This window comes from Rhea americana, unplaced genomic scaffold, assembly GCF_003343005.1.
Source record: "Rhea americana isolate MKP2758 unplaced genomic scaffold, rheAme1 scaffold_1, whole genome shotgun sequence".
NCBI classification, from domain to species: Eukaryota; Metazoa; Chordata; class Aves; order Rheiformes; family Rheidae; genus Rhea; species Rhea americana.
In genome coordinates this window covers 113,781-141,082 of record NW_028185038.1, presented here as the reverse complement: position 1 = coordinate 141,082, position 27,302 = coordinate 113,781, and the positions used below count along the sequence as shown (strand labels likewise).

At 37.4% G+C, this 27,302-nt stretch overlaps 1 pseudogene; it reads left to right on the top strand.

Annotated features, from left to right (window-relative positions):
* Window positions 1–750: 750 nt before the first annotated feature.
* On the top strand, window positions 751–25,727 carry LOC146601741 (uncharacterized; annotated as a pseudogene).
* The last annotated feature ends 1,575 nt before the right edge of the window (window positions 25,728–27,302 follow it).

Sequence of the window (27,302 nt, the reverse complement as noted above, 5' to 3'; positions counted from 1 at the left end):
TGCAGGCAGCCACATCCTGATAGGTGTKAAACCAGGGTGCCCCTGCATCTTGCCTGTGACTCTCCTGGTTAGGGTGACACAGTGTGTTTCTCATGTTCTGTAACCATGAGTTCAGTCAGGTCAGCTCACTGGTCCAAAGGGAAACTARCGTTTCAAAAGGAAAAGGAAAAAAAAGAAGTGGTTTTAGTCAATTTGATACCACAAAACTGAACAGTTGCTAGATCCAGTGGAAATATATGTATGGTCTGGAGGAGGGGGCAAATCTCTTTTTCTTTTGATGACAGCTTGTAGCTCAGTTAGATCAAATTAACCATGCTGTGARAATGTATCTTCACTTGGACAGTCTGACCCCCTTACAGAGGAATAAATCACTCCTCATTGAGAGAGCCTAACAAAATCAGCTTCAAGACACTAATGCTAGTCATGTAAACACTCCATTACTTAAATCTAGTAAATATGGAAATATGCATACTCATTGGCTCAAAAGACCTGGATTCCTGCATAATGCCATATACCAAGACCAATACATTTAGTTGCTTTGGGGAACGCAAAGTGTGAAGCAAAGATCTGTCATTACTGCTTAGAAGAAACTATCTTTCTTAATCAAGCTCAGATGAGTAGATGCTCTTTCAAGAAAGACCAAAAATGCTGGCTAGAATCCTGAAGCATTCTTTTTGGCTTTTCTTTTTTTTTTYCCCACCACCATCAGAGGCTGCCTGTGATCTCCCATGCAGAGAAGAGAAATGCACAATGAGATATTTAGTAGATCCAGATGCTGAAACAGAAGAAATTGATGTATATGTCTATGTGGAGAAAAGACTGATAATGGCTGAAGGAAGCTATGAAGTGGATAGGGTAAGAAGAGGAAGAAACTGGTCAGGACTGAAGAAGAGAAGAATAAAGACAAAAAGGAAGAGACAGGTGCAACRTGAAGGAGGAAAACAAAATAAAATGAAAGTAAAAAAGTCCTATATATTCATATGTATATGTGTGTGTGTGTGTATAYATATATATATATATGCATGTATATGCAAAAAACTGCATGTACTCTCTATATACATAACTATACATATATATGTGTGTAGATGTRTGTGTGTGTGTATATGTATATATATACATACAKACAGACAGACACACATATTTTACATCGTGGGGGAGGGGGAGATTCCCAGAGAGAAGAGAGAAGAAATAAAAGAATCATGATCAATGGTCTCTCGTAATCATATTTTCATGTGAAAATCAGTGCTGGAAGCCAAACCTATGCAATCAAAGCCATCTGCTCTTTCCTACAAAATGGTTGTCCGAGTTATGAACCACCCATATTCACAGCTTTTTAGACAATTACTTCAGTCTGAACTTTCTTTTGACCTATCTGCAAATTCACATTTATTGATATCTACATTCTTCTCATCTACATATTCAAAGAAAAATCTAAAAATCTACAGGTTGTTTGCTTCCAAACCTTCTCTTCACRAGCTTTTTTTGTGCATTCTCACTTCTCTGACATAGATATGCTTGATGTCAGGGAGAGTATAGGTCAACTGCCCTCAGAAACTTCTTGAAAAGCTTGCTCTAGGCACAGAATGTGCACTGATGGCTGTATATCACTGATGATATTTAAGAATACAATATGGAATTACTAGAGACATTTAACAAGGAACAGAGGAGAAGGACTTGTTTTATGGTCAAAAAGTCCTCAGAACTTATTGTTTGATGTGATTTGGAAAAGCTACTGGTTTATTGTAGTCACAGTCTTTTTTTCTACTGATTAAAGGAAGACAGATTGACTGGGCTTAGTATCTCAAGCACATTAAAGCTACATTAGCAAGTTGAATGACTGTATAGAGCCAGATATGTAGAGAGAAGGGAAGGGAAGGGAAGGGAAGGGAAGGGAAGGGAAGGGAAGGGAAGGGAAGGGAAGGGAAGGGGAGTCGGCTATGTAGAGTAAGAAAATTAGAGCTGAGGACATGACTTTCACACTATGTGCATTTCAGGGAACCTTCATACTAGCTCTGTTCAGCTTTGGAATGGCAATAAAAGTTTGGAGAGTCTTATGCGTACTCCTGAAGTATATTGTCCTTGCTAATTTTCCTCTGTAAGGAAGCCAGTTCTCACACTTTGAGAATGCTCCATGTTAGGAAGCAAAGTTCGGTAAGTGGGAGACAACCAGGAGGTTAATTTCCAAAATTAACTTTGGGTCTTAATGGCAGTGCTAGTGTTGGTGCACTTTAGATTGATAAGAAATGATATTTAGAAAACCACTTGGTGGGTGGATGGATTTAATATAGGTTCGTGGGATAGATGCATAGATTATATACCTGAAAACTGAAAGAGAATGTGAAGGCATGGGCATAGATATCACTTTTGCCAGGACTTTAGCCTAATGRTTTCAACTTCCAAGATCTTTCTAAAGCTGAGACTTGTTGACTCCCATCTCAGTAAGATTTTTACATTGTATAACTGAGTGTGAGAAGCTGCAGACGTGCTTTGTCTTATGTGGCAATTTAATAGCTCTTATTGATTGACAGTATTCTAGGACTGGTGGAATTATTTTTGAGCATTTTAGATTTTTTTTTTTTATATATATATATATAAATGTCTCGTTTCTATTCTGAATTTTGGGCATTTTTGAAATAATTTTCTGTTTTGGAGCTTTATAGCTAAAATAGTGTGATCTTAGCTATTCAGTTCTAAAGAGGTCCACATTAACTTTTTCATGTCATGTGGATTCATATCCCCCAAGTTTTGCTTTGAGTACTGAGTTCAAACAAACCAAAAATTCAAAGGAAAACTCCACCCATATCATTGAATTTTGTCTGGGGCACTTTTTTCCCCTTTGAGTCATAACCAGAATAATAATGAGTAACAACTGGTTTCCACCCAGACTGTGAATGACCCATTTCTGCTAAGACTTGGGCCTTCACTRTCTGGGAAACCTATAAATCTCAGTGACAGTTTTCATAGACCTTGTCTGAATGTCAACCTTATTGTGCAAGATTGATATATATCAACTTCTTTTTTTTAAAGCTGCAACCTGAATATAATTATTAACCCTAATTTGCATGTCTTTGTAAGTTTGTTTATTTATTTATTTTTATGAGGAGGAAGATTTATTCACTTCTTCTCTCTTGACATTTTTCTGTATGTTATGAGTACAGGGTATGGCTTCTTTCACAGTCCATCGCCAAAGGAAATATTTACAAGTATAACTGAGAAGAGAGACTCTATGACTGCTATAAATTTAATGCTGGCTACACAGTGCACATATGTGTCATGATTGTTACTGGTGCCATGCCTAATTTAGACCAAATGTAAACTTTTGTATAGACAGTGCTCTCAGTTAAATCTGCAGTAAGTCTAATTATTTAGATGGAAACATATGATCTCATTCTAGGATAGAGGCGTTAACACCGACTTGCCAAAATTCTGCGGAGTAGGCAAAGTTAAAAGTCAGGCATCATTCTAGGAAGGTCTCATCCAAACGACCATGATCCCTACCTGTATTTAGTTTCAACAACCTTTTCAACAAATTGATACCATCACTGAACCTTTGGGGGATCTCTTTTGTATTTCTTTGGGAAGTAAATTTGTCTGTTRTTGTTTTGTTATTACTATTTATTTTATTTTAGTTACAGACAATTACTTCTTGAGATACTTTTTTTCTTTAGCTCCACTATTTGGGTTGTTTGATCTTTTCCTGACATTTCCTTACTCTTATGCGTTTATATTTTAATTAGATAATATCGTTGATTGCTTTGATACAATCTTCCATATTTCTTAATTAATTTTTCCTTTTCTGGCTATGTGTATGTTGCATTCATTTCTCAATTGTTTAGCAAGTGGACCTCTGTAGAAAACACAGTCTGTAGTATCTAGTAATTAGTAAAGATAGGCTTTGGTTACATCTTCCTATAAAAATTTAGAATTATGAGAAAAAAGAGGATTTCTGAATGAATATGATGATACTTATCATGAACGAAAAAAAAGTGTGTATATATTGTAAAATACTAAAAGAGCATTGTCTATAATAACTGATTCTACTAAATGAAGAGTGAAGCCTTTATTTCACGATGTCAAGCTTTTTACACAGATAATTCAAACGCTTCAACGCAGCAGTCTCTCTACATAAACATTGAACACTGTAGGCCAACYTTCTTGCCATAGTAAGCCTCATGAATTCCAATGGAGGCTTCTGAAGACAGTGTGATGGTATTCCTTCTCCTCACGACTGAATATACAGACACACAGAAACACTATACTTATCACTACCTAGTGCATATACACGTATTTCTGTGAAGACAGTTTGCATCCAAAGAGTTTCTGGAAAAAAAGAGTAGTTGTAGATAGCTTGCTGTTACTAGAACAGTACTTGGAGTTTGCTCCTGATCACTTTCTTTCTCAACAATTGCCTAATCATGAAAAGGATGGTGGCAATAGGACAGATTTATTATTTTGGAGAAGGCAATCTGCTTTCAGTCATCATCTTTCTTTGATTCCCTTTGTGTCMATTCTAATCCTGACCAGACCATGAATGTCACTCTAGAGTGACGTCTGCGATTTGGTCATATGATGGAACAGGAATCGAAATTTCCCATAAAAAGTGGTAGTAGGAAGCAAACTTCCAGAAGGAGAACATCGCATCTGCAGCTTGCTCTCGGCTGCCTTCTGATGAGCCTTCAGGAAAGAGAGTAGATGGACAAACTGTAATTAAATGAATTCTTATAGTCAGGTATGAGATACAGATCATATACTTCTGCTTTTGTATGACTTTGTAGTGAACAGAGGAGTATGATATCCATGCTGGTTTTAATTTAGTTAGTAATAACAAAAACCCAGATTTCAGCAGGAGCAAAATACATGTGTTCTTATGGGCCTTAGCAGTTCTGTACAGACTATTCTGAATTTAATGTACGCTCTGTTACACTGCTCTAATTATCACTACTGTTATCTTTTGTAGTCAAAGTTCTGACTGGTGTTTTCACAAAAATAGCTTAATTTGCAGTGAAGACCATTCCCAAATCCTTGAGATGATAGCTAAATTTTCACAAAGAATTGTCTTAATAATATGAAAGATTGGAATCAGATTTTGTTTTTGTTTTTGAAATATCTGCCAAAATAAGTGCAAATCTCAAAGAAATACTTCTTGGTCTGTGGATTTTGTCTACTCTCCCCCAAGTTATTTGTGTTTCATGTTTTTCACTGGAACTAAATGCCCAGAGGAAATACTGTTCTTGGATTCATATGACAAATTAACAGATTTCTTATTACTGCCATGTGTARCTGTTCAGTGGATATTTCTAGTCTATGTGTGAGAAAGACTATTAGAAATCTTGCAGAGGATGAAACCTCTGGTTTCTTCACTCAAAAGATTTGTGTGAAATTTGAACAACCCTTAAAATGTTTGAATTTGGAAAGTTCTGGTGGAGCAAACACTTTAACATATTGTTTCACCATGGCTGATCATCAAATTCATGGAAGTCAAGAGAAAATCCACATTTGGATAAATCTTAATTCTCAGGATATGACAGCCTACCAGTGGAGACAAATGTTTATAGCAGAATTTCATATTTTGACATATTCTGTAATATTGCCAACCTTCTGATCTTTTATAAGAAATTCTCTGCTCCTTTAAAAGCAAATCTTACTGAAATTGGTACAATGTATTTTTGCTCTTTTCATGTCCTGTTCCTTAGCAGGTTTGAGAAGTTAACTATAAATAGGTTAATATTTTGAATGAATCATTACTTTTTAAAGAGTTTTAATGATTAAGTGTAGTAATACAATAATGCTCTATCTATTAGGCATGAAATGTATTCAGAAAGGACATACATGTTTCATAAGGATCCCTAAGAGTGAAGTGTTATAGACTAATAACAGAGCAAAAATTAGATACAAAATTGAATTTAAAATCAAAATGTTCCAACTGGGAATTTTATTCTTTTTAAAGACTTCAGTAAAATGTATTTATTCATTCCTTCACTCTATTCTGACTTAAAAGTTTCATCTACAATTATCCAGAAGGTTTAGTTTATATGATACAGTTTAGCTGCCACTAACKTCTGTGTTTTAGTTACTTCATTACGTATTACAGACAACACATGCAGAATGCATATAAAGTTGCCCAGTGATTTCCACTATAGCTCTCCAGTTTTTAGTTGCTCGTAAGATTGCCGGACTTTAACTGGTTGAGAAGAAATATTCCCTTCTGTCTAACTTCAGCGGTGAGGGAAGGGGGAAAGAAGTTTCAATCAAATGTGATTTTTCTGTTGTTGATGTTGTTTGTTTGATTTCAGAACAGAGAAGCCTCACTTATTTGTCTATGTTAATAACTATTTGTAACTACTGCACTGAAGTTTTTATGTCCAGCTTCAAATACGGTGGGGTCATTCTGACATCAGAAATGTGCTTGTTGCCATATCTTTGAATATTTTGTGAGCCTTAATAAATCTCAGAGGCTCATTAGAGCCAAATTCTCACTAGAGATTATTGGTGTAGATAAACTGTGTGAAGATTTCAGCTGAACATGCCTAAGTCCAAAGCTGGAAGATTTGAGCAGGATTTTCCCTAGAGTTGCTCTCAGCTATCAGGAACTATTGTAACATTAGGTACTGAAAAAGGATTACAAATTTTTCTTTAGTATTTTTGTATTGCTGCCTGGGAAGGAAGGATCCATAAACACCTAAAATGAACARTATTGAGAAGTAAAAAGAAGGGGTAGAAGAACAAGGATACTACAGTAAGGATTTAGGTGAAGGCTAGATGAAACTACATATTTTACTTAGGAATGACCAGGTGTGACTAGGACTCTAACAATAATGTTTCTGTGCTTCTCAGTTCTCCTGTCCCTGAAAAGTGGAAATAATAATGCCAGCATATCTCACACAGGTGCTGTCAAGAGTGTTTCAGGATCTGCAGTGTATTCAGGTGTTRTACTGATAGCAGCACAAGAACAATCTCAAAGAAATAGTCAATGGTGTCTTCAAGGGTGAATAATCTACAGTAAATATGGGGCTCCATGTTGAGTTATGAGGAAAACACAAAGTGGCAACTGTGGCAAAAGTATCTTTCCATCATAACTACTAAATAAGTAGGCATCCTGTGGAAAAATATTTGTGGTCATGGAATAAAAAAATATATATTCACAGAAATGGTCAGATACATATGAAACACTAGTTTGTAAACTATCCTCAAATCATAACAAAAGAATGAAATGAGTGTCCATAAATTGGTTAGATAGGAGCAGGTTCTGAGGCTTCCCTTTAACACTGCCAAACTGTCTATAACTTATCTTTTCATGTACTATCTTGTGAGGAAAAGCAAAGAAAGGATTTTTTTTTTCCCTGACAGAAATTAAAAGTGCATGTGTAACATCAATAAATACCATTGTATATGGTTTTACAATCCTTCTCCATCTGAAGAAAGACATATTTTGTACCCTTTAATCCACAGATGTGTTTAGATCACAATAGAATATTTGGAGCACCTTTACATTTAAATGGTACTTTATCACTTCAATGTGTATATTAGAAAACAGTGTACTATTTTAATTGTGAAAGTGTGTATCTTCAACAAAAGAGAACCTAATGTACTTTGTATGTCCTCTGTTGACTGATTTTCATTTAATTTGTAGCACATTTTATTTACTCTAGCTTGTATGCTTAGATGTGTCCTCATTTGACTTTTGGCTCAAGCAAATAACTCCAGAAACGAAGGATATGCCTACTGAGATCACTTCCTGCCGAAGTCTGGTTTCTTGGCTGGGAAACTGGCTTCTCTTGTTCCTGCTGGAAAGCRTTTACAATGGGGATGTTGTAGTATAGTGGCAAAGTTATTCCAGGACAAGTATAAATAGACATTTGAATAAAGTTATACTCAAGGATCAGGGAAGGCAATGAAACCAATACCTGTTCTTAAGTGTTTTCAATCTAAATTTTGATTCACTTTGTTATAATTCCTGCAGGGTCACTCATGTTGATATACTAGCCAGGGAATGGCCATCATCTATTTCTAGTCATAAAACATTTTTAATGAATACCCTATCATAGGTATTCATAATATAGTTATTACTATAACTTGAAAATTTATATGATGCATCAAATCACAATGTGCAGAGATCAGAGCCACTGCACTACAAGCACTGCTGTGACACCTAACGTTCACGTCAAAGTTGCTCTGAGAGCTCTTAACATACATGGTGTCAACTTGTCATCTGTTTACTCTTGTGCTTCTGGCTGCTGCACTAGTGCAGAATGCAGAGTGCAACGGTGTTAAACCCCCGCTCAGGAAAAGCGGCGCCTACGAAGCGTGCGTGTACAGTGGCACCGGGCCCGGCGCTGGAGAGGCAGCGAGGCAGCGTCGAGAGCGCCGGGCYGGGCTGGGGCGAGCACTGGCAGCAGGCTGGATAGTTGGCCTGTTTCTTCCTTGCCTCAGTGCCAGTGTGAACGGCTCTACACTACCTTTAATAAATGTGATGCGAAAGGGCTTTCAAGAGTCAAACCTCCCCTTGCTCACTGCTTGCTGTCTTCAGGTATCAGACTTTTACTATCTTTCAAGTTTGCAATGCAAAAGAGAAGTTTCTCTTTTTGTAAAACAGGCACACGAAGGGGGCAGCAAAATTTATGAATGTTTCAATTAACTCAGAGACGAAAGAAATCAGTTGTTGATAYAAAAGATCGCTTAACATCGCTCCAGGGGCCGAGTTTACTAGTCTTTTAACGAAAAGAAACAAAGAGTAACGAAGACAAATCTGAGCATTAGGAAATTTGGCTCTAGGTAAATGAAAGAAACTGAGAAAAAATAAGAGGAAAAATGTCAAGTCATAACTCAAGCATCTAAATACAGGCAACTGTCATATAACCATGGCACAACATTGTGTGCAGGAGTTCAGAGATGTATGTAAAGTAAGAAAAGAATAACTGGGTGAAAAAGATAGAGACTGTGTCTTCAAACAAACAATATTGCTTTGTTTCAAACTGTGCTGTAAAATTCATAAGAAACTAAGGATGAGAAATTGGAAAGGAAATGAATACTTGGTTTAGTTTAGTGTCATTTAAACCTACTAACAGAAAAAAAAATGATTTTTAATCAAAGGAATAATTTCTTTGTAATTATCTTTTGCAGGTGTCAAATATACCCCTCCGATCTGCTCAGTCTGGAAAAAAGTGAACGGTGAATAGGTGTGATCTTTTTTTTTTCTCTTTTAGTGTTGTTCTTGACTATTCTGTTGTTTCCRCTACTCTTCTGGTAGCTTCTGACTTGCAAATGATCAGAAGTTCACATGACCTTTAGGCTAAATGGTTTGTGCGGTTCCATGCATGTGACGAAAGTGGCTCTGCCCAGGGAAGTACCGCCCAAGCCAGGGTCATTACCTGCAGTTGTCAAAAGGGGAATGGAAGGATATTACCCTGAAGCTTCGTGGGTCTTTGGTCCCTGACTCAACTTGTCACACTGCATGAAGCACGCTTGGTTTGATGTCATGCCACTTGCAATCATTTAGGAGGTAGTTACTTGCACACAGTAAACAGAGATCGGAAACATCTCTGCGTATATTTAATGGGTGCATTTGACAGCAATGTATAAGAATACTTAATTTTTATACAGATGGGGTTTCAAATATAGCTCGGTGATATAGAGGTACAAGTCCTTATTTACTTAAATACCTTTACCTGTTTTGAATATCTCCTTCTTTTTATGTTTAACACAGTTCTGAGCAGAATAATTAGTTAAGGCTTCTCTCCTCAGCAGTTTCCAGCCCTGTCGAAGAAAACGTATTACAGCCTTTGAAACTGCAACGGTCTGAAAAACTTGATGTACTTACATAACATGCAAAGAAGACGCCTAAAACCTTGGAACAAACACCTGTTTGTGATGGTTATACTGCTTCATGCAAAACAGTGTTCATTCTAACTCCTTCCATTATTTTGGGACAATGGAATAATACTTTGCTGGTGTGATTTTTTCAAAAAATGGGCCCCAGCAAAATTGTTTTATTTTTGAGGTGAACAATATGATCAAAGGTATAGTCCACTATCTGGGGATAACCCCGAACCCCCCAAAAGAAAAAAAAAAAGAAAAAAGAAATAAGAAATAAGTTATTCTACCATAAAAACTCAGACAGCAAAGCGATATTTTTTAATGTCTAAAGCCAATACCCTGCTCATCAGCCATCTTAGCTGAGAGTCCATATGACTGCATTTATAATTAATTTAATATGAATATTATTTTCTATGAAATTCATTAGCTCTTGCTTTCACTATTATATAAGTTTAATTAGAGATGTGCTGTTACTTCTAAGAGGTTCATTTTAAAAATAGAATCTTATGCAATATGTAGACCATTTTAGCCCTTGATATGAAGAACTTGTAGTTAAATTTAATGGCATCTGTTTTCTATAGCTGATATTCTGTTGGCATATTTACTTACCACTTGGAAAATGGCAGTAATTCAGCATGAACTTTTCTTAACCCTTTCATATAGAATAGTTACTGTTACAGGTTTTCTTATTACCACATTTATTTTATATATCTTGCTGTTTCTGACAACTTTTTAATGTGTGTTTGTCTCTTATAAGACTCTCATAATTGTTAAAGATTGTGAAAATCCAATGTATGCAAAGTAGAATTTTTGAATAGAGAGAAATTTTCATTAGTTTTTTTTAATTGAGCAGTCTACCTTTTGAAAAAAAAAGGATTTACAGCGAAAACATGAAGAAAATTTTGTTTTTTCAGTGAAAATAAAAGAAAATCCATTAAATACATTAATAAAAATTAATAAACCCCTTTTAAAAATTAATATGTTTACAATGCACTGATACACAATTTACAAAATATACGATACAGGAGCATGTAAATAAATAGGTAGTTTCTGCTCATGCTATTGTCACTATCACTGTTGTCCTCTTTCACACTCAGACAGACTCAAAGCCACTTCTGGCTTCTCTCTCTGTATTAACCACAATTTTGGGCAGCCTTCAGTTCACCCACCTCTCACACAACCAAGCGGAGGAGGTGGTGTCCAAGCTCACCGTCTCCCCAAACCCGTTGTGGGTTACTGGTGTCTCATTCAGGTGCACCAGTTGTGCGCCTACCTGAAGCACCAGTCCGTGCAGGGCGCCGTGGCCCCGAGCTGGTGCTCCTCGTGGGTCTCTGCCTCTCTGAATCACCTTTGTACATCTATAGCACGTATGTACTGGGCATAGGGTATAGTCTGGGCAGCCAAGACTGCTGGTGCTGTGGATATTACTAAAACACTAACAATACATAGTCCTGAAGAAGACAATACACCACTATTTACTTCCATATCTATATTGGAAAAAAAAAAGGGGGGGGGGGGACAGGTCTCCTCAGTCCCTCTTGAAGTATGTTGAGTATGATGTTTTACCTTTCCTTTCCATGCAACASAGAAGTCCGTATATGGAGTGAGATCTCAGTATCAATAAAGGCACTGTGCAGTTCTGCAGGGAGAATTTGCCCTTTAGGTAGGTATTCAACATTAAAAACATTTGTTCACAAGAGCAAAAAGACCCAGTGGAAAGGCATCTTTTCAACTGGCACATTTTCAACCACTTCTGATGAATTAAACTGACCTTTAGAAATACACATCTGGGCTGGCAGTAAAGCTAACGTTTCTATTTTTTTTAAGAGTACGTGTATACATGAAGAGAGCGGCGAGTGGGGTTTGTGGTGTTGCTGAGCTATTGTTTGTGTCCCCGCAGGTGCCTGTAGCAGGTACAGCCTGCATGCGCGCTGGTGAATGATGGCAGCTGCTCTGTTACACTCTCTTCCCGGATCCAGAACRTGGTGTGGAGCTGTACAATCAAAATCACTGAGGTTTTTTTAGGCATGGAATGCTGTGATCGTTCTTCAGACAACTTCATCATTTTAATGATATAAAAGACTACATTCAATTATAACAATATTTGCAGATAGACCAGTAAGGAAAGGAAAACAAGCTTATTTTTTCCCAAGGTAAATATTCTAGATGATTTTTAGTTTAAAGACGGTGTAAATGGGAAAAAATCTTACAAGAATACAGAACTTACCTAAACCAAAACTTTACAAGCACATACGGACTTTTGTCTCAGATCTAGTTGCCTTACAAGCACTTATTATTTAAATTTTACAACACCYGTGTAAGGCATCATTAAAGCTTAATTACAAATAAATCAGCTGAAGGACACAAATCTTAAGTGGCAAATCTTTAGCACTCAGAATTAGGACCATCTTTCTAGAGGAAATAAGTTCAAATTCATATACTAGAGTAATTCTTTTTTTTCCAGGAAAGTTTAGCATATAGACTGGTTAATGTCTTGAAAACTTCATTTAGAAAATCTTTGGAAAGTTTGAGAAATACTAATTTGGAGCATTTACAAGTCTGGGCCATATATTTCGAAAATGTTACCCTGCATAACTTGTCAAAGAAGATAAATTCAACTGTGTTTCCCAAACTTGCTCTGTAACAAGAGCAATAGAAATCCRTGGATTCCAAAGCCCAGATTCACTGTGAATGAGATGTCTAAATTAGAACTAATATTTTCTTGGACTCTCTCTATGACCAGTATATATATAGAGAAAAGCACATCAGAGAGTTATTAGTTATCAGTGGGAAAAATCAGTCTGTAGTTATTTCTCTATCTAAATTTCAGTGTAAAATCAAGTTCAAGTTCTCTTTCCTCTCTCAGCCTCTTCTTCACCAGCTAAGTTCTTGTTACAGCGGTATTTTTACCACTGTACTATGGTGGGATCATAGATGGATCTCTGAAGCGTTTGTAGCATCAAATATGCGATACAAAGAAATGATTCTGTGTCTAAAGTTCTGTAGATTCGTTGATGAAAGAGTCGGGTGTAGTATCTTGCCACAGGAAGAATATTGCCAAAAAGTACTRATGAAGAAAGAGCACAAAGCTCTTATTTTTTTTTCCCGCTCATAAACACATGTGTGTTATGAACACTCAAGACTTGGAACAAATATTCAGACAAGACCACCAAGTTGTCAGCTAAGCTTATATTAAATATGCAGTCATGAAACTTTAAAAATTCCCTTCTTTTTTTTGAACTGTAGAGTTYCTTGCAAGTTTGTTTGTTATATGCAGTATAGCTAAGATTTGTACCTTATTTTTTCTTATGTTGTAAAAGAATAATTGACTTTGTTGGAACTAACAGTAGCTGGCAGATATACAAGAATTTTGTTAGTTAAGAGATGTTTGAAGGTTGCTCATGGTTACCTGATGTCTCAGTTATGTGAAAGAGTGGGGAGAGAGAAACTCAAGAGGTGGAAAAAAAATCTTCAATCAGTGCATTTATGTTGAACATTTAACAGGGAGGGACAAGGAAGATCAGCATAAGAAACAACATAAGTATTGCATCTTTCAAATGGAGCAACAGATGCTTTCAGGGTAAGAACAGGTATAAATCTTTTGCAATGGTTACTAATCCATATAACAACCACAAAGAAAAAGAATTTCTGTGATACAATTTGGCAACCAAATGCATGGTGAAATTTCCATCTAATTATTATTATTAGAAGAGCCTGGAAATGAGTGCTGCCTGTCTCCTGTTTGATATTCAGTTGTGGTTGGATGATTTCAAAATAAGACTAGGTCTGGATTATTTAATCTATTGAAGAATACCTCTTCGGATTTTGTGATCTAGAACAGAAGCTAGAAAAAGCAATATTTGCCAGATTCTGCAAAAGTATTAAGCAGACAATGTACCATCTGAAGGGCGAATTAGTAAGCTTCTGAAGCACAGTATTTTCTGACAAATTGTCCACTTTTTATATTGTTTAAGCAGCAACTTTCAAAGTGGGTATGGGGGGAAGTGTTTAACATACGGTTAAAAATGAAGAACAATACTGATATATTTATTATTTGRGGGCTTATATATAGCCACCCTATCCAAAACCACAGATGCACTACTTAAGTCTAACTGCCACCTTAAAATATTGGATTTTGTCAGAATGACTAAGCCAGGGTAACACAATGTATGTTTAAAAGAACTATTTACTCAGAATCCACACATTCGCTACAAAACATTTGAGATGCAGTGCAGTTGTTTTCAGAGAAAAAAARATATCTTAGGTTACTAATGGAACTTGAAGTTATCAATATACTGAGTTCATATGGTCTCTAAAGCAATTACTAGGGTCATAAAATGGGAAAAAATACAAACAAAGGCTCTGGATACACGCACAACACAAAAAATGTGTGTTGGTTACCTTGGAACAGTGAGGTGGTGCTTACCGTGAACAAACATTTCCCTCAATCACTGTCTACCCTATCTTTAAAGAGGTTATACTCAATGACAGAAGGAAATGTCAAAGACAAGAGGGGATCTGTGAGCAGACAGACCGTACATCAAAGCATTTGCTCAACTAGTCAATCTACTTTCGCAAAATCTAATATATGAAAGGTAGTTTATGTCAGCCCTGAGAGTATTCAGGCTGCCTCAGAACATGAGTTTCTGACATTTACTTTAGGTCAGGATGTATAAAGACCAGACACTCACAAAAACYTTGGCCACCTTGGTTATGCTCCTGGGAACTCCTGGGAGCTCCTGGCAGGAATATGTGTGAACATCATCCAMATCAGAGAATTTTCTCCAGGACCCTGACCCAGTGACTCTCTATCACAAGAGTAGCACAAAATCTTTCCCGTAATCTTTTCCCCCATCGTGTTTCTTGGTTACCACTGGGGAGAAGAGCTCATTCTATGGCTCCATACTTTCCATGGCTCTTCTAAACTATTTGCAACTTAGAAATTGTTGGCATTGCGATGTTTTTGTACACATCCTTTTCCCCTTGCCTCCACCCCTTACTCATGTTCATAATTTACAAGTGTAGCCTCATGTGAGCTGCAAAGGGTAAGGTATTGTCTCCCTTAGTGCTGGTGATTGCCTACATGCATCACCTGTATCAAAATATTAGGTCAATAGTCTTATACGTTCTTCCTAAAAACACATGCTGTGTTTTAGTTCTTGCATATGTCTTTTTACTGTGAATTAAAACATCTTCCAGGATTTCTAAGAATTTGGAGAACAAATGGAAATAAGATGCAACATTCCAATAGTTTGATCATACTTTTTATTAATTGCAGATCAGACTACAATGCAAGATTCAGGTGCATTGAGTTTTCTAGGAGAGGACTCTAATCAATTTACTTGTTAAGTGTGCAGGGCATGTTTACACCACTCTGGGCATCATGACGCCAAGAGTCCTCCCCAGATCCAGATGGACTGATCCCTCCAAAGCACACAAGTCAGTAATGAGAGCTGGACTCCTGAAAACAATAAGGCTGTGTTAGCCCAGTGCTAATAACCTTCTCCGTGGCTGACATATTCATGCCATTTCCATTTTGAGCGTGAGCCCAGTTACAGCCAACTCAGAGATCTTTGCAAAAGCCTCATTATTCAATACAGATTTGTCATAAGTGTTTAAGCATAGTGCCCATCTGCAGTTTTTTTTTTTTTTTTTTTTTTTTTTTTTTTTACCAATATAAAAGCAGGAGATGATTTTTAAAAGCCAGATTCAGATCTGGAACTGAYCTTTCTCATAGGAGGGTGATGTTCTCATTGGGGATAAATTCAGACTCTGTTTCTGCCAATCATCTGTGGCATCATTCTCTAGATCACTAGTTTTTTTTCATTGGTCATCCTTCCACYTAGAGTATTTTAAATTGTCATTGCCATCATACTTTAAAAAGGCAAGTTTAAAAGTAGAATTACACTAAGCTATCCACAAGCACTGTCCATTAAAAACATTATTTGAAAATAGTGATTAAGTAAATGTCACATAAACATCCATCAAGCAAAAAAATCGATTCAGAAAATATTTAAACTGTTCACTAAAATTCAGAGATAAAAAGAATGGAATAAGCAAGAATTAATTTTAGTTAACTAATGCGAATAATTATCCATTAAAAAAAATTCTCTGCAGCTTTCTTCCAATTTACAGTAAGATTACAAGATGATAATTATTAGAAGCTAGCTTGTTCTCATATTCATGGATTTTTTCTTAATCCTTTTGCTTCAATAATTTCTTAAATATATTCTCTAGCATGTAACGTAGCATCCAATTCCTATGATATGCCAAGATTCAGACAATCCAGACTTCTATTTTGAAACTTACAGTTTTATAAAGAAATTGTCTATTTTTGTAATTCAGTGACAATAGTACCTGATCTTTTTAAGGTATTCCCCAAAGTTAGCTTGGCCTTAAGTAATATAAGGCAAATAGAATCAAATGTTGCTTTCAATAAGAAAACTTCAGGAAGTTAAAAACAATCCCAAAGAGTTTGTCAAGTAGGAGGATTTTTTAATCAAGTAAATGGAAATTAAAGTTACGAAGAATATTGGGTTCATTAAAAGAATGTAAGCATCTACTTTTCTGCTCTTGCTAGATAGCATAAACTATTTTTTTTTTTTTTTTTTTTTTAGCACAGCTGCTTACTTATTTAAACATATGACAGTTCCTCAGAACAAAGCTAAGTTCTCGGGAAGGAAAACTTTACTGATGTCACAGTATTAGTAACACCGGACTGTTACTAATCACATAATTTTCTGAAGTTCATTAGAAGTTCAAACAGCATATTTATAAAGGAATCCCGTGTCAAGTAGACTTGATTCAAAGAATGAAGTCTATACATGGWTCTGAAAAGACCATTCAGTGCTTAATTATTTCATCCACAGTTGGGTAACACATTTGCTGTAAGATAAAGGAGATTCTGCAATACTAATTCAGCTAAAATATATGCTCTTTGCTTCAGAGAAGGGTGACTGGTAATTAAATGCAATACCTACTGTAATATCATTTTTGAATGGAGAAATCAAAATTGCAAAATGATGCTTACCAAAGCCTAATAATCATTAACCTGCAGAGGGTTCCCTGTGAGGGAAGGTAACCATATTTTCTATTTATATGGAGTTATTCATGTAGAATTCCAGAAGGAGATAGATAGTTACATTCCGGACTCGCGTAAGATGACCCTTATCCTTGGAAAGATGGGTCTGCAAGGCATGCCCTGTCCRTAGGTCTTGATGTCCACAGAAAAAATGAATGTAATGGTGAGAGAACAGATGCAGAACAGATGCCAGAACAGATGCAGAAAGTGAGAAGAAGGGGAACTAGGCTAAACTACAGAGCACTTAATTCAAAGACATAGCTCCCCTTTTATATACCTTGATGAGATGSTCTTGATAACACAGAAAAGTGATTGCAGCCTTACCACTTGGGACCACAGTCTACGCCTTGTGACCAGTCTGAAGCTGGCTTTAAGGCACAGTGTTTGCCTTTGTGGCTTCTTACAGTGCATGAGAAATGTGGGGGCAGAATCTATGGAGGAGAAGTGAGAGAAAGCTCTGCAGAACATTGCAGACCTTCTCTTGCAGAAGTGTTTCTCCAGGATGATATGATCCATCTCTCAGTGATTTACAAGGCTCTGTGTATACAGTTTTATCTTCATTCTGCAGTTGCGTATATTGAAGTACAGAAATGTTGACTGACTTGCCTAAGGCCAAACTTGGAGTTAACATCAAGATGAAAAATGTGTTCCTAGCTTCCAGAGTAATGTGTCATCCATTGCACTCACCACATGTGCAAATTGGGAAAGTAAGAGGTGCAGAAGATAATATTTTGTGTTCTCTGAGTTCTGCTACACTGGACTTTTCATTTCCTTTTCTTATTAACATATTCATGCATGCATTTTGTAATTTAAAAAGAATACTTGAATTGTGGATTTATATACAAAATTCATAAGTGATTTGATAAAAATCAGACCAATAACAGAAACACCTGTAATATTTTTTACCAGTATTATATTGTGGTATAAATATCATAAATATCGGTATTGTGCTATACAAACTTATTTTGTTATTCTACCCCTTGCTTATTTTATATTCAGTCTTCATTTCTTTATCTAGTTTTTATGTGCTTGTAAATAACTTCCCAAATTCCTAATTGGTCTGGATTAAAAATGTGTATTTTTAAACATCTTGACAAATATCTTCCCCTTATGCCCTTAAATTGCAACTGCCCTGCACCATATAAAAGTGATATACTATCCTAGAACAAAACTGGGGGAAAAAAATGCCTTATCTCATGACTGCCAGGATGGATTCCCTTTCTGGGAAGGAAGAAATTTCTAGCTTCCCAGTGGGAACATCCAAGCAATACCAGATGCATGAAATTTTACACTTCAAGAAATTAAAATTCAGATAATTTWATAGTATTCTCATGATACTCAATGGCACTTTTAGTATCTTGTGGTATCTAGGRAATCTTTTTATATAGGAAAGGATACAGTAGGCAGTTGCAATAAAAATGCTAATGTTTTAAAGCATTTCTGAAGTGTCTTTTTGTAAGGAAGGTGGCATTTGACACCTACGTAGTGGTCTAAGGTAATGCTTTATTGGCAGTAGTTTAGGATTCCAGGTAGAAGGTAATGAAGCTTGCCCAAAAATGTATATGTATACAAACATACATATATGTATGCAGGTATGAATGTATGAATGTGTATAGTTCACGTGCATTTGTGTCTCTGTATATGAAAATAATCCTAACCATTCAATTGAGACAAGTCCTTTCCTAGGTTCTTCTCACAATTAATCTTAAAGTACCATGAAAAAAAAAAATGATTTTCATGTGAGAAGTGTATGTATAATACATTAAACTCACTTTTATCCTTCGATGCTATTATGCATATTGTGGATTTCTCCTTCCCATGGTGTAATGGCTATTTTAAAAGTAATTATCTGTTACTTCAAGATACACTTTTCGCATACCTGAAACAGTACACATTTAGCAAAAGCTCTTATACAAGGACATTTTATCCCATCTATCCTTGATTGTAGTGAATACAGTGAAAAAAAATAAAGAAAAAAACATGAGAAAGGATTATGTTTTATTGAGCTACCTAAACCAGAATTAGATGAATGTTGAACTCGAAACCTTCAGCTGTATGGGATCAGAGTTTATGTGTGTGCTTGGATCAAGTATGATGAAAACCCTGTTTCAGAAATTAGCTACCACCCTATCCCCAGTCTACTCCACCAAACGATGATGTTGTTGATGGCAAGTGAAAATGGCAAACAAAYGAAGAGACAGTTGTGGAAAAAAAAACCCTGGAAAGCTTTGATTTTTACTTGCCTGCTTAAATGCTACAAAACAAAGACAGTCTGTMGACCATAATTTGAAAAAATATTGTGGTTGGTTTGTGTGTGGGTTAACAGCATGAACGGCACCTAAAGTCATTACAAAGATTACAAAAGTGAAATTGAATAGTACATTAAAGCTCAGAAATATTAGTTCTGTTCACAGTGTAATATTCTGTAATATTATCAACATCGACTCTTTCATATTAAGCAATGGAAAGAAAATGACACACCCTGATTTCACTATTTATTACAGTCTCCAACTGTATGCATTCATTTGTCAGATAATTTCAAATTATGTCTTTTCTCTGCTTTAAGTTTCTCTGTTTACTTTAAAAACTAATGCTTTATTTTCTATAGTTCCTTCTGTATTTTCTGCTTGAAAAATGATCTGCTTTTCCATTTGTTTGGTGTTGTTAGCTACAGTAACCTTCTAGGATACTTCAAGAATGTGCTTATGTGTTTGACATATGTTGGAAATGGCACTATATAGACCGTATCTCACCTACAGAGCAAACTATAAAAATAGTGATTGTAATGTCTGTTTTTCACTGATAAATGTATGTAGTTAAAAAAAAAAAAAAGCGAGCATTCTTTTAAGGCAGTAAAGCTACCACTTTCATGTGATAGAAAACATCTGTCTTTTGTTTGAAGAGATAGCAGATTTTTTGTTCATTTGTTGCTTTTTAAGAAGCAGTAACATCAACTTTGAGGCAGAAAATTTCCAGCTGACATGGACAACAGCAGAAATTCATGAGATTATGACTACACTGGGACGTTGCCACAAGCTGTCCATAAGAGATGTTGTACTGTTACCTTATCATTCCAGAAACAGTATAAGGACTTTTTTCCCTCCCTTGCCACTCACTTCAAGAGTAMATACCAGTGATAAGTAACTTTCCCTTTAGAACTGCGCTTGACATAATACACTGCTTGCTTCAGGTTGTAACCAAATTTGAAGGCCACGCTCCCWGTGTAACAATCAAAATACAGTTTTCACTCTTCACTTTGATAATACCTTTTTATCACTCCATTCAAATGCCTGTTTCACTGAGCGTGGATGCATCGTAACTCAAAACATCTCCCTCTCCCTGCCCTGCCCTCCAAACCCGGCTTGCTGTGCCCAGGGATGGCAGCCGTGGAGCAGAGCTCCATGAGTGGGCACCCAGCAGCTGCCCCTGCACTGCAGAAATCACTTGAAGCTCCCACAGTAGTTTCTGTGGAAACTTTACTATATCCCTACCAGGTTCCTGTATGTTGTCTGCTGTCAAGGGTTAGACCCAGTATGGTCACCTGTTTCTCACGTTATAATAATATGAATGGAATTTAAGTTCTAACAGACTGAAAATAAATGGGACATAACTAAGAACATTCAAGGCTGAACACTAATGTGGAGAATTAGCCGAGACTAATATTGTCCAAAGATGTGTGGTTTACTTTGATTCTGTCTACAGCCAGTGGGAGGAGAGGACTTCTCTGGAGAAGCCCTGTTTGTGGTCTCAGAGCAGCCCTCTGGAGGAGCCTGCGGAGCCCGGGATTCATTCCCCAGAGCGGGCCTGTAGCAATAGCCTACTTACTGCGCYAAAGCAAAGGGGAGAAACACTTCTGTTAACACGCTTTTGTTGTTCTTGAGTATTTCTGAGATATTTCTTTTATAACAAAATCTGTGCAGTTTCTAGACACACCAGCAGGTCATCCTCAGCTCTAAAACTTTCTTAGCCTTGAGAGAGATTACCCAATTAAGACCCTTGTATATGAGAAGACGAGACACTTCAGGATAACCTTATGCCTCTGTTGGCATATGCAAGCACTATGTACTCATTCAGTTAGCCCAACCATTATAAGCAATTTAGCAAAGCACTTAAGCATATCCGATCTGTAGCCTCAGGGTGTAAAATGATACAATGGCTTTTCCTCTGCTCCTCTAGGGGAAGAACAAGGCAATTGGACACAGGTCCTCTAATTTTTTCCCCAAACGTCAACAGAGCCCTATTACAGAGCAATTTGTTATGTCAGGTCAAGTGGAGACAATATAATTGAAGCAGTATGTCCACATGCACGTATGTATACACATACGATAAACATTTTCAAACATGAGTACCCCTTGCCAGGGGTATCCCTATGAAAAAGATCCAACTCCAATGCAGCAAGGTAGTCAGGMCACGTCATATCCTCTAATTCAAGAATACTTTGCGTGTTGGCTGGTTCTTACTGGGAAGKGTCAAATATGCCTTAATTATTCCTCATCTGTGTGCTGTATTTTTGAAACATAAAGGAGCACTCCTTTTTTCCCCTGGGCTTTTCCACAGATACMAGGACTGAGGGGGTAAGGTCTAGAAGTACATACCTTCATACCTTATCATTGCTTCTTTTATTTACATGGAAAAAAACATAAGAAAAAGACACTTTTTCTCTGACAGCCAGAGTACCTGGGCAAGAGCTTTGTTGTGAAATTGTATAAATTGTATTCTTTCTAGCCTTACTTCTTCTTCTTCTTCTTTTTCTTCTTCTTCTTCTTCTTCTTCTTCTTCTTCTTTTTTTTTTTTTAAGTTCAATGTAGTATTTCTCCCACACTGTAGGCTTTGTGATAACAGCTCTAGTTCAGGAGGGGAAAAATGTCATATTGAGAAAATGTGTAGACAGATCCGTCAGATAACAAATAACTGAGTAGAAAGTGAATTGAGAGTGACAGCAGCAGCTCACTGGAGATAACAAGCAAAAAAGACAGGAAGCCAGTGAGACATGACAAAGAGAGTAAATGAAATTAATCTTCTTCCTGCTGACAACAAATTTTAGGCCAGCCACAGCCACTGAGTTTTGCATTAGCCACAATTATATTCTGGCTAAGTATATTTCCAAATTAACAAGAACTTGCTGCAGGCTCAATAGGCTGAATTTGTGATATACAGAAATAAAAAGTGGGTTTTTTTTTAGACAGGTTTGGAGATATATTTTCTATAAAGCATTGGTCTCTTGTCATAAACAGTATTTTTATTATCAGATGTTGTCGGAATCAAAAATGAAAAGCATTTGCTGAAAAGACGTGGAGCAGTCGTAGAGTGTCAAAGCAAGAATAACAGTATATAGCTTTGAGTGGCCAAGATTTCTTCTTTCTTCCCTTAAAGATTTTTGATTTAAGTCTTTTGATTTAGTAGGAGATAAGCATGCAGAGCTATAACTGCTTCATATTTCCCCTGAGAGATTTCTGTGAGTGGTCACTTTTGCAGAGTGGTAAGCGAACACAAATTAGAACTAAAGGTCTGTCTTAAGTAAGGCATGATCTCCTATTTCTTTACATTGTCATGATCACAACTGATAGAGAGAATCAGAGAGTCCGGAAACATAGCACAGGATGGAAAAGTCTGACTCTAAATTAGACATACATTGATTGAATCTAAACTAAGAATAACTGGAAGCAATCTCACTTGCTCTGACAGGGGTAATTGCTTTTATTGGTGCTCTTCCTCTGCTGAGTTTGCCTGATGTTCTCCTATCAGTCATTCATGACAGAAAATTGTTTCCAAAGAGATAGTGTAAATAATGCAGTACTTATTACTATTATATATACTGTTCATCTTTATATCTCCAGACATAATATATCAAGCCTATTTCTCTCTTTATACATGTAGCTAAATGCTGAGCTAGTATTGTAAATAGTCTTAACTATGTTGACCAATACAACTTAAATCAAATGATGATCTGGCCCATTCTATGTGGTCAGCACAGCCATCACTAATTATTTAGTAATCTAATGGAAAAAGAGTCTTATATGCCAGCTTGCAATTTCTAGATGCCTTCCACACTTGCTTGCTTTTAGAGTGTTTTGTTCTTTTTATTAACTCGTTCATTAGTGTGTAGCTATTAACCACTGCTTTCAGTCACACAGGAAAAATGCCTATCTGTAATAACTGTGCTTTTTAAATTACTGTTGCTTTCATAAAAAAAGAGTTTGTAAAAGTTAGCTATTTAATGTAACAGAGACACAGAGGTCTGAAGTTTCACCAGACACCTTTTGTTTGGGCTTATGCATGAAGACACTTAAATTTGCATAGCAGAAGTAAAAAAACATTTATTCTAAATGTCAATAGATGCCTTTAGAAAGGCAAAAATACAAAAAAGAAGTACAAAAGACAAATATCTGTAAAGATTGCTGTAGGTATAGCAGATAAAGCCTTGAGACAAGCAGAGGGATGAGATGACCATTCTAAATCTCCTCTTACCCTATTTTTACAATTCTGTAAAACACAGAAGCACTACAAAATCACAGATTTCACATCATAGAGGAGTAGTCATCCTCCATCTGGGACCACCACACMTGAATTATTTCATTCATTCAGAAATGGGCCTGTTACCAGAAATACATAGACATATAGAAGGTTAGGAAAAATCTGAGACAAACTGATCTCTGATAAGCACTATTAAGCTTGTCTTAGTAACCATTACCAGAAGTGGAAGCCATGGAGCTGTATGAGTGTGTGCAACTACCTACGAAAGATTTAGATATTAAGTGGGTATATGGAAATTAAAAAAGGCAGACAAGAACAAGGCAACAGAAAAATCTCCAGAAGAAGAATGTGAGAATCTCATCACATATATGAATTTTAAAACTAGATGAAAGTCTGAAAGAGTTRCATTTAAAAAAAAATCTCATTTTCTAGGTAAAGACAAACAGAATAACCTACTATTCTAAGGCATCTCTAACTTGTCCTATCTCTAACTTATCATCTTCTCCAATGACTGTCTCTGCCAGCTGGAAAGCAAAACATAAAACATCAAACAACACAATCTCAAATCTTACTAGGAAACATAAAACATATGTTGGAGACCTCAAGTCAGGTTCAGAGCTGGCACACCTACTCACATCATGTGCGYGATTGGCTGACCCCTCATCCAAACTGTACAGCATATGTTGTAGCTAAAGCTTTGGTAATGGGTAATGATCACATGTAATAAATGTTACATAGGTTACATAACAATTTGAGGAATTTATCTCCCCAGAGAAGATGTGGAAAAATAGGAAGAAAATGCCAGATGTTTATCTTTTTTTCTCTTTGGTAGAGGCATATAAAATAACTTTATAAGAACAACATGTTTTAAAATGAAGCCACATTGAAATATGTTTTATGAAGTTAAGGTAAACATTTCAGTTCACTCATAACACTAAACATCTGAAATGACTCCAAAGGACTAATGCCATATAACAGCAGCTGAAAAACAGAGTTGTATATTTTCTGATTTTTCAACAGATTTTTCAATAATTTTATCATGTACAAAATTTCCCATTTGAGGCTAAGACATCCCTCACATCCTACTTAAGCAGTCAAAACAGCGTGTAAATGAGACTGCAATAGTCCAGACTTTTTATACCACTGTGAATTTAACCTATAGAATATTGAAATATAGTATACTTCGAAAATATCTATGAAGAGAAGACTGAAATATTTTAAATAAATAGGAAAGCCTTTAAAAATATATGAAATATCTTTGTATATAATTACAGATCTTATCCAATGTCCAGGTGCAATGAGAAATTCCTAGGCCCAGTAGCAGTTGAGATTGCCTTTTATGCCAGGTTCTAGCAATATTGAATACTGGATGAGAATGTCATAAGTCAATAAYTGTACAAAAATGTACTATAATAATGTAATACAAAAATATAAATCTGGTTTAATTTATGGGTTCAGACTGGGTAAAAAAAAAAAATCTAACTTTTTTCCCTCAGATTCCTTGTCTTATGTGAGGACTAATTTCTACTGAATCATAGAATCATAGAATCAGTAAGGTTGGAAGGGACCTCTGGAGATCATCTAGTCCAACCTCCCTGCTCAGCAGGGTCACCTAGAGCATGTTAGACAAGGTTGCATCCAGATGGGCCTTGAAAATCTCCAGAGAAGGAGACTCCACAACCTCTCTGGGCAACCTGTTCCAGTGCTCCGTCACTCTCACAGGGAAGAAATCCCCCCTCACGGTCAGGCAGAACTTCCTGTGCTTCAATTTCTGCCCATTGCCTCTAGTCCTGTCACATGGGACAACTGAAAAAGTTGTTTGTCCCTGTCCCCTTGACACCCTCCCTTCAGGTACTTGTACACATTGATAAGATCCCCCCTCAGTCTTCTCTTCCCCAGGCTGAAGAGGCCCAGCTCTCACAGCCTTTCCTCACTGGGCAGATGCTCCAGCCCTCTGATCATCTTCATAGCCCTATGCTGGACTCTCCCCAGTAGCTCCATGTCTCTCTTGTCCTGGGGAGCCCAGAACTGGACACAGTACTTGAGATGAGGCCTCCCCAGGGCTGAGTAGAGGGGCAGGATCACCTCTCTCAACCTCCTGGCAAAACTCTTCCTAATGCACCCCAGGAGACCATTGGCCTTCCTGGCCACAAGGGCACATTGCTGGCTCATGATCAACCTGTCATCCACCAGCATTCCCAGGTCCTTCTCTGCAGAGCTGCTCTCCAGAAGGTCAGCCCTCAGCCTGTACTGGTGCATGGAGATATTCCTCCCAAAGTGCAGGATTCTGCACTTGCCCTTATGGAACGCCATGAGATTTCTCTCCRCCCAGCTCTCCAGCCTGTCCAGGTCTCTCTGAATGGCAGCACAGCCCTCAGGTGTATCAGCCACTCCTCCCAGCTTGGTGWCATCAACAAACTCTGTCCCCTCATCCAGGTCGTTGATGAAAAAAATTGAACAGGATGGGACTCAGTACTGAGMCCTGGGGGACACCACTAGCCACAGGCCTCCAACTAGACTCCACGCCACTGATGACRACCCTCTGAGCTCTGCCTTTGAGCCAGTTCTCAATCCAYCTCACTGTCCACTCGTCTAACCCACACTTCCTGAGCTTGTCTAGCAGGATGTGATGGGAGACAGTGTCAAAAGCCTTGCTGAAGTCAAGGAACACAACRYCCACTGCTCTCCCCACATGTGCCCAACCAGTCATTCCATCATAGAGGGCTATCAGACTTGTTAAGCAGGATTTCCCCTTGGTGAATCCATGCTGGCTACTCCTGATCACCTTCTTTTTCTCCATATACCTGGAGATGACATCCAGAAGGAGCTGTTCCATCACCTTTCCAGGGATGGAGGTGAGGMTGACTGGCCTAGAGTTGCCTGGKTMCTYCTTCTTGCCCTTCTTGAAGACTGGAGTGACACTGGCTTTCTTCCAGTCCTCAGGCCCCTCTCCAGTTCTCCAGGACCTTTTAAAGATGATGGAGAGCAGCCTGGCAGCAACACCCGCCAGCTCCCTCAGTACCCGTGGGTGCATCCCATCCGGGCCCATAGATCTGTGGACGTCTAGTCTGCCCAGGAGGTCTCTAATCCTATCCTTTCAACCAAAGRAAAGTCTTCCCTTCTCCAGACTTTCTCCCTCACATCCAGGCTACAGGATTCATGCAYGTAGCAGTGAAGACTGAAGCAAAGAAGGCATTCAGTGAAGGCCCTTCCTGAGAGTAAAATCCTTATTTATGCTTTAGAGAGGCAAAGGGCAAATGAGATGATACTTCTGTTCTCTTGCCTCACAGTTTTACTCCACTACCTGAATATCCTTGGAAAGCAGGTTGTACTTTAGCCATTTTCACTGGCATTGTCTTTCAGGATTTCTCCTTTCTGCTAGCTTTTATGCCTAACGGTTCAGTCACAAGGACAATATATGGCAAACCAAGGCTATCTCACGGTATAAATAGGTGTAGCTTCATCCAAATCAATATCCAGTGATTTTTCAGTGAGACTTTAAGTTTTTCTTTTCATGAGGCATGTTTTGTGCAGCAGGAAGCACTTTTATGTGGTTTTCACAGAACTTCGCTCTTTTCCTATCTACAGAGCAGATAAGGATGCACCACAATACRGATGTGGGGGGGAAGGAGCTGTGTGAGCATGAGCGTGCTTCCCAGGTGAATGGTAGTACAAACACATCAGATCAGGGACTTGAAGCCYCCTTAAACTTCACCGGATCTAATGCACAAGATCATTAGTGTCGATCAAATCTTGAAAAGTTTGACAGTTTATTTCGGTTTAGATGCACAGAGACATTGCTGTATCTTATCTGAACAATCTGAACAAGAACTCATCTGAAAAAATTGGGCTAGAAATATTGGTCTATATCTCCACGTATTGTTTGATTTTACTTTCAGTCCAGAATACAGCCAGGTGAGCCAGGAGGTGAATA